The following is a 14660-nucleotide window of genomic DNA, read 5'->3' as shown; positions in this document are numbered from 1 at the left end:
CAAGGTACCCCATGCAAGGCTAATTAAGAAAGTAAGGAGGCATGAGATCCAAGGAGACATTGCTTTGTGGATCCAGAACTGGCTTGCCCACAGAAGGCAAAGAGTGGTTGTAGATGGGTCATATTCTGCATGGAGGTCGGTGACCAGTGGTGTGTCTCAGGGTTCTGTTCTGGGATCCCTACTCTTCGTGTTTTTATAAATGACCTGGATAAAGAAGTGGAGGGATGGGTTCATAAATTTGCTGATGACACAAAGGCTGGGGGTGTTGGGGATAGTGTGGAGGGCTGTCAGAGGTTACAGCAGGACATTGATAGGATGCAAACTGGGCTGAGAAGTGGCAGATGAAGTTCAACCCAGATAAGTGTGAGGTGGTTCATTTTGGTAGGTCAAATATGATGGCAGAATATAGTATTAATGGTAAGACTCTTGGCAGTGTGGAGGATCAGAGAGATCTTGAGGTCTGAGTCCATAGGACACTCAAAGCTGCTAAGCAGGTTGACTCTGTGGTTAAGAAGGCATACGGTGCATTGGCCTTCATCAATCGTGGGATTGAGTTTAACATCCAAGAGGTAATGTTGCAGCTATATAGGACCTTGGTCAGACCCCACTTGGAGTACTGTGCTCAATTCTGGTCACCTCACTACAGGAAGGACATGGAAACCATAGAAAAGGTGCAGGGGAGATTTACAAGGATATTGCCTGGATTGGGGAGCATGCCTTATGAGAATAGGTTGAGTGAACTCGGCCTTTTCTCCTTGAAGCAACGGAGGATGAGAGGTGACTTGATAGAGTTGTACAAGGCAATGAGAGGTATTGATCGTGTGGATAGTCAGAGGCTTTTTCCTAGGGCTGAAATGGCTAACAGGAAGGGGGAACAGTTTTAAGTTGCTTGGAAGTAGGTTCAGAGGAGATGTCAGGAGTAAGTTTTTTATGCAGAGAGTGGTGAGTGTGTGGAATGGGCTGCCAGCGGCAGTGGTGGAGGTGGATACGATAGGGTGCTTTATGAGACTCCTGGATAGGTACATGGAGCTTAGTAAAATAGAGGGCTATAGGTAAGCCTAGGTAGTTGTAGGGCAAGGGACATGTTCGGCACAGCTTTGTGGGCCGAAGGGCCTGTATTGTGCTGTAGGTTTTCTATGCTTCTATATTTCTATAACAGAATCAATGAAAGACTTTTAAAAACTTAGCCGCTCAACTAGTGTACAAAAGATAACAAACTGTGCAAATAGAAAAAGAAATAATAATAAATATATCAGTACTAAATATCGAGAACATCAGATGAAGAGTCCTTGAAAGTGAGTCTGTAGGTTGTGGGAACATTTCAATGATGGAGCAAGTGAAGTTGGGTGAAGTTATCTCTTTTGGTTCAAGAACCTGATGATTGAGGGATAATAATGTTCCTGAACCTGTGAGTCCTCAGACTCCTGTACCTTCTTCCCAATAGCAGCAGCAGAAAGAGGAGATCCCTGATGATGGAAACAACAGGAATTCTGCAGATGCTGGAAATTCAAGCAACACACATCAAAGTTGCTGGTGAACGCAGCAGGCCAAGCAGCATCTGTAGGAAGAGGTGCAGTCGACGTTTCAGGCCGAGACCCTTCGTCAGGACTAACTGAAGGAAACATAGAAACATAGAAACATAGAAAATAGGTGCAGGAGTAGGCCATTCGGCCCTTTGAGCCTGCACCGCCATTTATTATGATCATGGCTGATCATCCAACTCAGAACCCCGCCCCAGCCTTCCCTCCATACCCCCTGATCCCCATAGCCACAAGGGCCATATCTAACTCCCTCTTAAATATAGCCAATGAACTGGCCTCAACAGTTTCCTGTGGCAGAGAATTCCACAGATTCACCACTCTCTGTGTGAAGAAGTTTTTCCTAATCTCGGTCCTAAAAGGCTTCCCCTCTATCCTCAAACTGTGGCCCCTCATTCTGGACTTCCCCAACATAGGGAACAATCTTCCTGCATCTAGCCTGTCCAATCCCTTTAGGATCTTATACGTTTCAATCAGATCCCCCCTCAATCTTCTAAATTCCAACGAGTACAAGCCCAGTTCATCCAGTCTTTCTTCATATGAAAGTCCTGCCATCCCAAGAATCAATCTGGTGAACCTTCTTTGTACTCCCTCTATGGCAAGGATGTCTTTTCTCAGATTAGGGGACCAAAACTGCACACAATACTCCAGGTGTGGTCTCACCAAGGCCTTGTACAACTGCAGTAGTACCTCCCTGCTCCTGTACTCAAATCCTCTCGCTATAAATGCCAGCATACCATTCGCCTTTTTCACTGCCTGCTGTACCTGCATGCCCACTTTCAATGACTGGTGTATAATGACACCCAGGTCTCGTTGCACCTCCCCTTTTCCTAATCGGCCACCATTCAGATAATAATCTGTTTTCCTATTTTTGCCACCAAAGTGGATAACTTCACATTTATCCACATTAAATTGCATCTGCCATGAATTTGCCCACTCACCCAACCTATCCAAGTCACCCTGCATCCTCTTAGCATCCTCCTCACTGCTAACACTGCCACCCAGCTTCGTGTCATTCGCAAACTTGGAGATGCTGCATTTAATTCCCTCATCCAAGTCATTAATATATATTGTAAACAACTGGGGTCCCAGCACTGAGCCTTGCGGTACCCCACTAGTCACCGCCTGCCATTCTGAAAAGGTCCCATTTATTCCCACTCTTTGCTTCCTGTCTGCTAACCAATTCTCCACCCACACCAATACCGTGTGCTTTAAGTTTGCACACTAATCTCCTGTGTGGGACCTTGTCAAAAGCCTTTTGAAAATCCAAATATACCACATCAACTGGTTCTCCCCTATCCACTCTACTAGTTACATCCTCAAAAAATTCTATGAGATTCGTCAGACATGATTTTCCTTTCACAAATCCATGCTGACTTTGTCCGATCATTTCACCGCTTTCCAAATGTGCTGTTATCACATCCTTGATAACTGACTCCAGCAGTTTCCCCACCACCGACGTTAGGCTAACCCGTCTATAATTCCCCGGTTTCTCTCTCCCTCCTTTTTTAAAAAGTGGGGTTACATTAGCCACCCTCCAATCCTCAGGAACTAGTCCAGAATCTAACGAGTTTTGAAAAATTATCACTAATGCATCCACTATTTCTTGGGCTACTTCCTTAAGCACTCTAGGATGCAGACCATCTGGCCCTGGGGATTTATCTGCCTTCAATCCCTTCAATTTACCTAACACCACTTCCCTACTAACATGTATTTCGCTCAGTTCCTCCATCTCACTGGACCCTCTGTCCCTTACTATTTCTGGAAGATTATTTATGTCCTCCTTAGTGAAGACAGAACCAAAGTAATTATTCAATTGGTCTGCCATGTCCTTGCTCCCCATAATCAATTCACCTGTTTCTGTCTGCAGGGGACCGACATTTGTCTTTACCAGTCTTTTCCTTTTTACATACCTATAAAGGCTTTTACAGTCCGCTTTTATGTTCCCTGCCAGTTTTCTCTCATAATCTTTTTTCCCCTTCCTAATTAAGCCCTTTGTCCTCCTCTGCTGAACTCTGAATTTCTCCCAGTCCTCAGGTGAGCCACTTTCTCTGGCTAATTTGTATGCTTCTTCTTTGGAATTGATACTATCCCTAATTTCTCTTGTCAGCCACGGGTGCACCACCTTCCTTGATTTATTCTTTTGCCAAACTGGGATGAACAATTGTTGTAGTTCATCCATGCAACCTTTAAATGCTTGCCATTGCATATCCACCGTCAATCCTTTAAGTGTCATTTGCCAGTCTATCTTAGCTAATTCACGTCTCATACCTTCAAAGTTACCCCTCTTTAAGTTCAGAACCTTTGTTTCTGAATTAACTATGTCACTCTCCATCTTAATGAAGAATTCCACCATATTATGGTCACTCTTACCCAAGGGGCCTCTCACGACAAGATCGCTAATTAACCCTTCCTCATTGCTCAAAACCCCGTCCAGAATAGCCTGCTCTCTAGTTGGTTCCTCGACATGTTGGTTCAAAAAACCATCCCGCATACATTCCAAGAAATCCTCTTCCTCAGCACCTTTACCAATTTGGTTCACCCAGTCTACATGTAGATTGAAGTCACCCATTATAACTGCTGTTCCTTTATTGCACACATTTCTAATTTCCTGTTTAATACCATCTCTGACCTCACTACTACTGTTAGGTGGCCTGTACACAACTCCCACCAGCGTCTTTTGCCCCTTAGTGTTACGCAGCTCTACCCATATCGATTCCACATCTTCCGGGTTTATGTCCTTCCTTTCTATTGCGTTAATCTCTTCTTTAACCAGCAACGCCACCCCACCTCCCCTTCCTTCACGTCTATCCCTCCTGAATATTGAATATCCCTGAACGTTGAGCTCCCATCCCTGGTCACCCTGGAGCCATGTCTCTGTGATCCCAACTATATCATAATCATTAATAACAATCTGCACTTTCAATTCATCCACCTTATTACGAATGCTCCTTGCATTGACACATAAAGCCTTCAGGCGCTCTTTTACAACTCTCTTAGCCCTTATACAATTATGTTGAAAAGTGGCCCTTTTTAATGCTTGCCCTGGATTTGTCGGCCTGCCACTTTTACTTTTCTCCTTTGTACTTTTTGCTTCTACCCTCCCTTTACACCCCTCTGTCTCTCTGCACTGGTTCCCATCCCTCTGTTGTGAACTAACCTCCTCACGCCCAGCCTCTTTAATTTGATTCCCACCCCCCAACCATTCTAGTTTAAAGTCACCTCAGTAGCCCTCGCTAATCTCCTTGCCAGGATATTGGTCCCCCTAGGATTCAAGTGTAACCTGTCCTTTTTGTACAGGTCACGCCTGCGCCAAAAGAGGTCCCAATGATCCAAAAACTTGAATCCCTGCCCCCTGCTCCAATCCCTCAGCCACGCATTTATCCTCCACCTCATCGCATTCCTACTCTCACTGTCGCGTGGCACAGGCAGTAATCCCGAGATTACTACCTTTGCGGTCCTTTTTCTCAACTCCCTTCCTAGCTCCCTATATTCTCCTTTCAGGACCTCATCCCTTTTCCTACCTATGTCATTGGTACCTATATGTACCACGACCTCTGGCTCCTCACCCTCCCACTTCAGGATATCTTGGACACGATCAGAAATATCCCGGACCCTGGCACCAGGGAGACAAACTACCATCCGGGTCTCTGGACTGCGTCCACAGAATCGCCTATCTGACCCCCTTACTATCGAGTCCCCTATCACAACTGCCCTCCTCTTCCTTGCCCTACCCTTCTGAGCTACAGGGCCAGACTCTGTGCCGGAGGCACGGCCACTGTCGCTTCCCCCGGGTAAGCTGTCCCCCCCCAACAGTACTCAAACAGGAATACCTGTTGTTAAGGGGCACAGCCACCGGGGTACTCCCCATCACCTGACTTTTCCCCTTCCCCCTCCTAACCGTGACCCACTTGTCTGCCTCCTGTGGCCCCGGCGTGACCACCTGCCTTCCACTCCTCTCTATCACCTCCTCACTCTCCCTGACCAGACGAAGGTCATCGAGCTGCAGCTCCAGTTCTGTAACGCGGTCCCTTAGGAGCTGCATCTCGATGCACTTGGCGCAGATGTAGACGTCCGGGAGGCTTGGAGACTCCAGGGCCTCCCACATCCGACACCGAGAACAGCAAACTGCCCTCACACTCATAATGCCCCTCTCCTCAAGTAACAGCAGAAAATGAATGTCAAACCTTCCTCGCCTCGCCCGCTTCCGCCTAAGCCCGTTGAGCCGAAGCCCTTAAGTCTTCACTCTGCTCCCGGCTCACTCTGCAGCCCAAAAACTACGCTGCCCGCTCTATGAGGCTTTGTTCCTTTTAAATCTGCCGCGCTGCACAGCCCGACATCACACGCCTGTGCAGTCCCGCCTCTCAGAACGTCGTTGGAGAAAAAAAAATAACGAAAATTTCAAAAATGTCTTTCTCGGCACTCCCACTCAGACTCTCAGACTCCTTCTTCGAATCAAACCCGAAGCAGGATGTCTGCCCTTTTAAATCTGCCGCGCTGCACTGCCCGACGTCAGGAAGAGTGAGTAAGGGATTTGAAAGTTGGAGGGGGAGGGGGAGATCCAAAATGATAGGAGAAGACAGGAGGGGGAGGGATGGAGCCGAGAGCTGGACAGGTGATAGGCAAAAGGGGATACGAGAGGATCATGGGACAGGAGGCCTGGGGAGAAAGACAAGGGGCGGGGGGACCCAGAGGATGGGCAAGAGGTATATTCAGAGGGACAGAGGGAGAAAAAGGAGAGTGAGAGAAAGAATGTGTGCATAAAAATAAGTAACAGATGGGGTACGAGGGGGAGGTGGGGCCTAGGCGGAAGTTAGAGAAGTCGATGTTCATGCCATCAGGTTGGAGGCTACCCAGACGGAATATAAGGTGTTGTTCCTCCATTCTGACATGTCTATCCACGGCCTCCTCTACTGTAAAGATGAAGCTACACTCAGGTTGGAGGAACAACACCTTATATTCCGTCTGGGTCGCCTCCAACCTGATGGCATGAACATCGACTTCTCTAACTTCCGCTAATGCCCCACCTCCCCCTCGTACCCCATCTGTTACTTATTTTTATACACACATTTTTCTCTCACTCTCCTTTTTCTCCCTCTGTCCCTCTGAATATACCTCTTGCCCATCCTCTGGGTACCCCCCCTTGTCTTTCTTCCCGGACCTCCTGTCCCATGATCCTCTCATATCCCTTTTGCCTATCACCTGTCCAGCTCTCGGCTCTATCCCTCCCCCTCCTGTCTTCTCCTATCATTTTGGATCTCCCCCTCCCCCTCCAACTTTCAAATCCCTTACTCACTCTTCCTTCAGTTAGTCCTGACGAAGGGTCTCGGCCTGAAACATCAACTGCACCTCTTCCTACAGATGCTGCCTGGCCTGCTGCGTTCACCAGCAACTTTGATGTGTGTTCCCTGATGATGGATGCTGCTTTCCTGCAATAACACTTCATGTTGATTGGCTCAATTGTGGGGAGGGCTTTGCCCATGACGGACTGGGCCGTATACATTACATTTGTAGGACTTTCCATTCAAGGGCTTCGGTGTTTCCATACCAGGCTGTGACACAGCCAGTCAGTATACTCTGCATTACACATCTATAGAAGTTTGTCAAAGTTTTGGCTGTCATGCTGAATCTCCACAAACTCCTAAGGAAGTGGAGGTACTGCCGTGCTTTCTTCATAATTGCACTTACATGCTGGGCCTAAGACAGGTCCTCCGAAGTAATAACACTGAGGAATTTAGAGCTGCTGACCCTCTCCACCTCTGACCCCTGATGAGGATTGGCTCATGGACCTCCGGTTTCCTCTTCCTGAAGTCAATAATCAGCTCCTTGGTCTTGCTGACATTGAGTGAGAGGTTTGTTGTTGTGGCACCACTCAGCCAGATTTTCAATCTCCCTCCTATATTCTGATTCATCGCCACCTTCGATTCAGCCCATGACTGTGGTGTCATCAGCAAACTTAAATACGGCATTGGAGCTGTGCTTAGCCGCACAGTCATAAGTATAAGGTGAGTAGAGCAGGGGGCTAAAACACACGGCCTTGTGGTGCACCTGTGCTGATGGAGATCGTGGAGGAGATAATGTCAATCCGACCTGACTGGAGACTGCAAGTGAGGAAATTAAGGATCCAGTTGCACAAGGAGGTACTGATGCCAAGGTCTTGGAGTTTATTCATTAGTTTTGAGGGGATGATGGTATTGAGTGCTGAATTGCAGTCAGTAAAGTAGTACTGTAATCTTTGCTGTCCAGATGTTCCAGGGTTGAGTGAAGAGCTAATGAGATGGCATCTGCTGTGGACCTGTTGCTCCAATAGGCAAATTGGAATGAATCTAAGTCACTTCTCAGGCAGGAGTTGATATGTTTCATCACCAACCTCTCAAAACACTTCTTCACAGTGGATCTAAGTGCTACTGGGCAATAGTCCACATTCTTCTCAGGGATTAAACCTGACCTCTTTCTGTTTTTTCCAGTGTATCCCATGGTACTCCCTCAAAGAATGTAGGGGAGGCAGATGGAGGGGGAGGGAAGAATGATATCCTTGGTGTCCCAGACAATATTTATCCTTCATGTTGGTATTATGATTTGGTAGCCCATGTTGAAACTAAGATGCTGATAACTCTGCTGTCATTACAACTGTAAATTCTGGGCTATTTTTTTTAAAGTTGGGCTGTTCTTGTGTCATTTTTTCCCAATTTCTATCAATGCGAACTTAATGTGATCCTTTACGGAAAATCAGAAACAAATTCTGAAAGGTTTTGATAAATCATGAAAAATGGTTCCACTGTTAGGAGAGTTAGTAATCAAAGATAAATCGAGACCATAAGACCATAAGATAGAGAAGCAGAAGTAGGCCATTCAGCCCATCGAGTCTGTTCCACCATTCAATCATGGGCTGATCCTATTCTTCCAGTTATCCTCACTCCCCTGCCTTCTCCCTATCCATTGATGCTCTGGCTAATCAAGAACTTATTTATCTCTGCCTTAAATACACCCAATGACTTGGCCTCCACAGCTCTGTTTCCTCAACACTACCCGCTCCTCCACCTATCTTTGTATCATCGGCAAATTTAGCCACAAATCCGTTAATCCCATAGTCCAAATCATTGACATATATTGTAAAGAGCAGCAGTCCCAACACCGACCCCTGTGGAACTCCACTGCTAACCGGCAGCCGGCCAGAATAGAATCCTTTTATTCCCACTTTCTGTTTTCTGCCAACCAGCCAATGCTCCACCCATGCTAGTAACTTCCCTGTAATTCCATGGGCTCTTATCTTGCTAAGCAGCCTCATGTGCGGCACCTTGTCAAAGGCCTTCTGAAAATCCAAGTCCACCACATCTACTACATCGCCTTTGTCTGCCCTGCTTGTAATTCCCTCAAAAGATTGCAGTAGGTTTGTCAGGCAGGATTTTCCTTTCAGGAAACCATGCTGGCTTTGGTTTATCTTGTCATGTACCTCAAGGTGCTCCATAATCTCATGCCTAACAATCGATTCCAACAGCTTCCCAACCATTGATGTCAGGCTAACAGATCTATAGTTTCCTTTCCGCTGCCTCCCACTCTTCTTAAATAACAGAGTAACATTTGCAATTTTCTTGTCATCCAGTACAATGCCAGAATCTATCAATTCTTGAAAGATCATTGTTAATGCCTCCACAGTCTCTCCAGCTACTTCATTCAGAACCCGAGGGTGCATTCCATCAAGTCCAGGAGATTTATTCACCCTCAGACCATTAAGCTTCCTGAGCACCTTCTCAGTCGTAACTTTCACTTCACAAACATCACTTCCCTGAGACTCTTGAATGTCTGGTATACTGTAGATGTCTTCCACTGTGAAGACTGATGTAAAATGCGCATTCAGTTCCTCTGCCATCTCTGTGTCATTACGATATCTCCAGCGTCATTTTCTATTGGTCCTGTATCTACCCTCAACTCTCTTTACCCTTTTATGTACTTAAAAAAGCTTTTAGTATCTTCTTTGATATTGATCACCTGCTTCCTTTCATAATTCATCTTTTACTTCCTTCTCTCTTCCTTCTTCCTTCCTTCCTTCCTTCTGAAAGTTTTTAAAAGCTTCCCAATCCTCTATCTTGCCACCAGCTTTGGCTTCCTTGTATGCCCTCTTTTGCTTTTACTTTGACTCGGATTTCACTTCTCAGCCACGGTAGTGTCCTTCTTCCCTTTGAAAATTTCTTATTTGTGATATATCGTCTTGCACTTCCCTCATTTTTCACAGAAACTCCACCCATTGCTGCTCTGCTGTCTTTCCTGCTAGTGTCCCTTTCCAGTCAACTTTGGCCAGTTCCCCTCTCATGCTGTTGCAATTTCCTTTATTCCACTGAAATACCGACACATTGGAATTTAGTCTTTCCTTCTCAAATTTCAAAGTGAACTCGAACATATTGTGATCACTGTTCCCTTAAGGTCCTTAACCATAAACTCTCTTATCACCTGCGGATCATTGCACAACACCCAATCCAGCACAGCCGACCACCCAGTGGGCTCAACAGAAGGCTGTTCTAAAAAGCCATCCCTTAGACAGTCTACAAATTCTCTCTCTTGAGGTCCATTACTGGCCTGGTTTTCCCAATCCACTTTCATGTTTAAATCACAAGGATTATCGTGACATTATCCGTCTGACACGCCTTTTCTATCTCCTACTGTAATTTATAATCCACATCGCGAGTGTTGTTTGGAGGCCTGTATACAACTGCCATTAGGGTCCTTTTACCCTTGCCATTTCTTAACTCAACCCATAGAGACTCTACACCTTCTGATCCTATGTCATCCCTTTCTAATGATTTAATATTGTTTCTTACACACAGGTCCACACCACCCTTTCTGCCTACTAACCTATCTTTCCAATACACCGTATATCTTTGGACGTTCAGCTCCCCATGGCAGCTGTCCTTTAGCCAAGTTTCAGAGATGGCCACAACGTCATACATGCCAATCTGTAGCTAAATTTCAAGATCATCCATTTTATTTCTTATGCTGCATGCACTCAAATATAACATTTTCAGTCCAGTATTTGTTGCTTTCGGTTTTAACTGCACCATGCCTCTATTGCCTTGTAACTCATGCCACTGGCTGTGATTATGCCTCATCTCCTGCCCGTCCTTTCTATCATCTGTGTTGAACGCTATCTCTGATTTATTTCTCTTTTCCCCTTCCTCAGCCCTATCACTTCAGTTCCCATACCCCTACCAAATTAGTTTAAATCCTCCCTAAAAGCTCCATTAAACCTGCCTGCTAGGATATTGGACCCCTTTGGGTTCAGATATAACCCGTCCTTTTTGTACAGGTCGTACCTCCCCCAGAAGAGGCCCCAGTGATCCAGGAACCCGAAGCCCTGCCCCCTACACCAGTCTCTCAGCCACACATTAATATGGCTCATCATGCTATTCTTACGCTTGTTAGCACGTGGCACAGGCAGCAATCCTGAGATGACCACCCCGGAGATCCTGCTTTTCAGCTTCCTACCTAACTTCCTGAATTCTCTCTTCAGGACCTCCTCCCTTTTTCTACCTATGTCATTGGTACCAAGGTGTACCAAGACTTCTGGCTGTTCACCCTCTCCCTTCAGAATACTCTGCACCCGATCCGAGACATCCTGTACCCTGGCACCTGGGAGGCAACACACCATGTGGGTTTCTCTATCAGTTGTACAGAACCTCCTGTCTGTTCCCCTCACTATGGAATCCCCTATGACTACCGCATTCCTCATCTTTTTCTCTCCCTTCTGCACCACGGAACCAGGCTCAGTGCCAGAGACCCGATCACCGTGGTCGTCCTCTGTCAGGTCATCCCTCTCAACAGCATCCAAAATGAGGTAATGATTACTAAGGGGGATGGCCACAGGGGTGCTCTCTACTATCTGAGCTCTTCCCATTCCTTCCCTGACAGTCACCCACTTGTCTAACTCCTGCAGCCTCGGGGTGACTAACTCCCTGTAGCTCCTCTCTATCTCCTGCTCACTCTCCCTAATAAGCTGTAGGTTATCAAGCCACAGCTCCAGATCCCCAACACAGTCTCTCAGGAGCTGCATCTCGGTGCACCTGGTGCAGATGTGGCCATCTGGGAGACTGGAAGATTCCCAAGATTCCCACATCTGACACCCAGAGCAAAGTACTAACCCTGCGGACATGCTCTCTATTCCTCAAAAAAAAATGCAAGGAAAAAAGAACGAAATCCACTTACCCACTTACCTCACCGAAGCCCAAATGAGCCATAGCCCTAGCACCCTACCTCAGACTACTCCTTTGATGACCGCTCTGCTAGGCAGTGTCTCCCTTTTATGCCCGAACCTTTCCTGTTCTCCACTTCACGATTGGTGCGCCACGATTGAGACAAAATCGATTTTGAGAGCTTTTGGGTAAAATGGCACTACCAAACATATGCGACAACTTCCTGGTAGTCAAAAAAACTAAGAAACCCTACCAAAAACTTCACTAAAAATATCTTTTCTGAGGTAAATTGTGTTAAATTATCGCCACAAACAGTGAAAAGGTGAGCGATGGCAAGGCAAGTTCGGGGTTCTGAATCTATGCAGGTGGAGTTCCAATGTCCATACAGCTGGCCAGGAAGCGAGGTTGAATTGCTCTGAGCACTGAGCTGATTTGAAAGCGGCTTCGGGCTGGGCAACGAAATCTGGGCCCAGAGTGAATCGCCGGGCAGCCTAGTCTAGGCCCGGGGCCTTTCGCAGCAGTGATGCCTGAGTCCTAGTGTAAGAGAAAATGTACTGTTTTTAAACGCTGTCTCAGATCAGAGGTGAGAGCCGATTTCACTCACTCTCTGTGATGTTCACTCCTCTCTCCAGGATGCGGAGCCTTTCCGTCGTTGGGTCTATTTGAACACCGGCCCAGATAGACTAAAAAGCAGGGTGTTGGTGGGAACGAGACCTGATTTCACTCGTTCTCTGTGATGGTCATCTTCATGGTGCTGAGGCTATGAAGACTGCCCTGGCTGCTGTGCTCCAAGCCTGCTAATATGATGAACTGATAAGCAGGGCTTTGGGCCTAGTCCAGGTTGCACCAGGGTTTCGATCTGAGGACTCAATTTTGATTCAGAATGCTGTTGTTGTTCACTTCAGTTGTTTGCATGACTTGCATTTTTTTTCTTTTCTTGTGCATCGAGGGTTGGTCTTTTATTTTCATAATTTGATTCTCCTTTTTCTTTAAATTGGGTTCTTTCAGGTTTCTTGCTTTATGGCTACCGGGCAGGCAAATCTCAAGGTTGCATAATTCGTACATTCCTTGATAATAAATGTACTTGAAACTTGAAAATAAAAACACTCTTGATACTTGTTATGCCCTTTGCAAAGATGTGTTTTGAATAAAGAAATGTTAACTTAAATACTTGTTAATTTGCAAGATTTAGTAGACAAGACAGAATCAGCCTACGTCTCTTTTATTCTCATTCTGAGCTGGCTCCTCTCCTTGGAGTTAAAAATAAATGCACAAACAATTACAGTGGATTCCAGTGAATGGGACCATCAGTTAATTGAAGCAGCTGCTTATTTCGGACAAACTCTTAAAGAAAAAAAAACTAATCAAGAAAATAGCTGGGATTCCTTTCATTTATTTGGAACACTATGCTGCTTAATTGGTAAAGGAAGCTGTTGCTGAACAGATTGTGACTAGCACCAGTCGCCATTAGACACTACACCGTGCATACAGCAAAGTTTTAAAAAGCGTCAGGTGCATGTGTTTGTGTTCAAAAGCTGTGATTTTTGTTCCGGATAGTTTGTGAGAAATAGGCAGGAAGACAATTAAGATCTGTTTTGCTCACTGTAGTTTCAAACATTCAGTCTTGGAGATGACAGGGATAGCCAGGAATGAAAATGAAAAGATTTCACTACTTCTGCAAGTTAGGAACTATGAAGAATTTGAAGGTATCCACAATCATCCTGAATGTTACAATTAAAGTGAAGATTTGGAGGATGCAATCATTGACAGCATTTTTGAAGCCAGTCCATTATTTGCACTAGGTGTCTGCACTGATTTTCAGTTACAGTCAATCAAAAAAACACAAATTCCTCCATTGATAACTATTAGGAACTAATACACAGTTTTATAGTACTGTAGTAGTATTGATAGTGTTCTAGTTTGTTCTGTATTTCATTTAAATACATAATTTGTTCCTCAGCTAAACAGTGGCTTGTCTTTTATTTTATACCTTTTTAACTATTTCCACGAAACTTCGGCTAATTGGCCCAAAATGTATTGGTCCCAATGTGTCCCAATTAACAAGACCCCACTGTACTTCAGAACAGGTTCCTGATCAACAACTGGATTTTAATCCATTGATAAGAGGCACATATACAGTATAATTACTGAGAGAAAGCCAGGTTCTTCATGGGAATCCATGCAATTGCTCAGTCATCTATTTGAGGAATGCTGGGATCATTCTAATCACTTTCAGCCATGGGGTTTGCAGTGTTGATATATAAAAATAATGATTGTTAGTCATTATTCTAAGTAGGAATGAGAAAACTGCAGTGGATTGAACCCGACACTACACATTCAGTTCGACTGGGATCAGGGGCCCAAGTGTCAGGAGGTGTACGAGTGACAGCCAGGCCACCCATTTACTGAACGTTCAGTGGAAGCAACCAAAGGCTAACTTCTCCCCCGAGGAACTTCTCATGCAAATTATTGTGAACTATGTATTTACATGTTTTGAACTCTGTTTTCAGCATGAGAAATTCCACTGTGGAGATAGTTTGCAATAATGTGAACAGTTATGGTCTCCCTATTCCAGAACCACGTGGCAACATTAATTAAATAAAAAGCCTTGTAATGGCAATGCCACAATCAGGATGCTGTAACTATCAGAGAACTGAAAGGACGGGAATTCTTTCTCCAACCTTCAAGTACCCACCTATACTAATTCCAATATCTACAGTGAGATACTGTCATGGTCCAGTCCGTGAAATCCATATTCCGGTTCACAGTCCGGTCCGTCGACCCTTGCTCCAGGTTTTCCTGTCTACCCTGTTTCTGTTCTTGTTGAGCTCTAATTGAGGCAGCTGATGCTCGTTGGGGCTGGCTGCATAAATATCTTCAGAGACCAGGGCGTGGCTGCTGGATTGTTCTTGTCCTTACTCCTTGTATCCCTTCCTCT

This window comes from Mobula hypostoma, chromosome 6 (genome assembly GCF_963921235.1).
Source record: "Mobula hypostoma chromosome 6, sMobHyp1.1, whole genome shotgun sequence".
Lineage (NCBI taxonomy): Eukaryota > Metazoa > Chordata > Chondrichthyes > Myliobatiformes > Myliobatidae > Mobula > Mobula hypostoma.
This window is presented reverse-complemented; position numbering follows the sequence as displayed.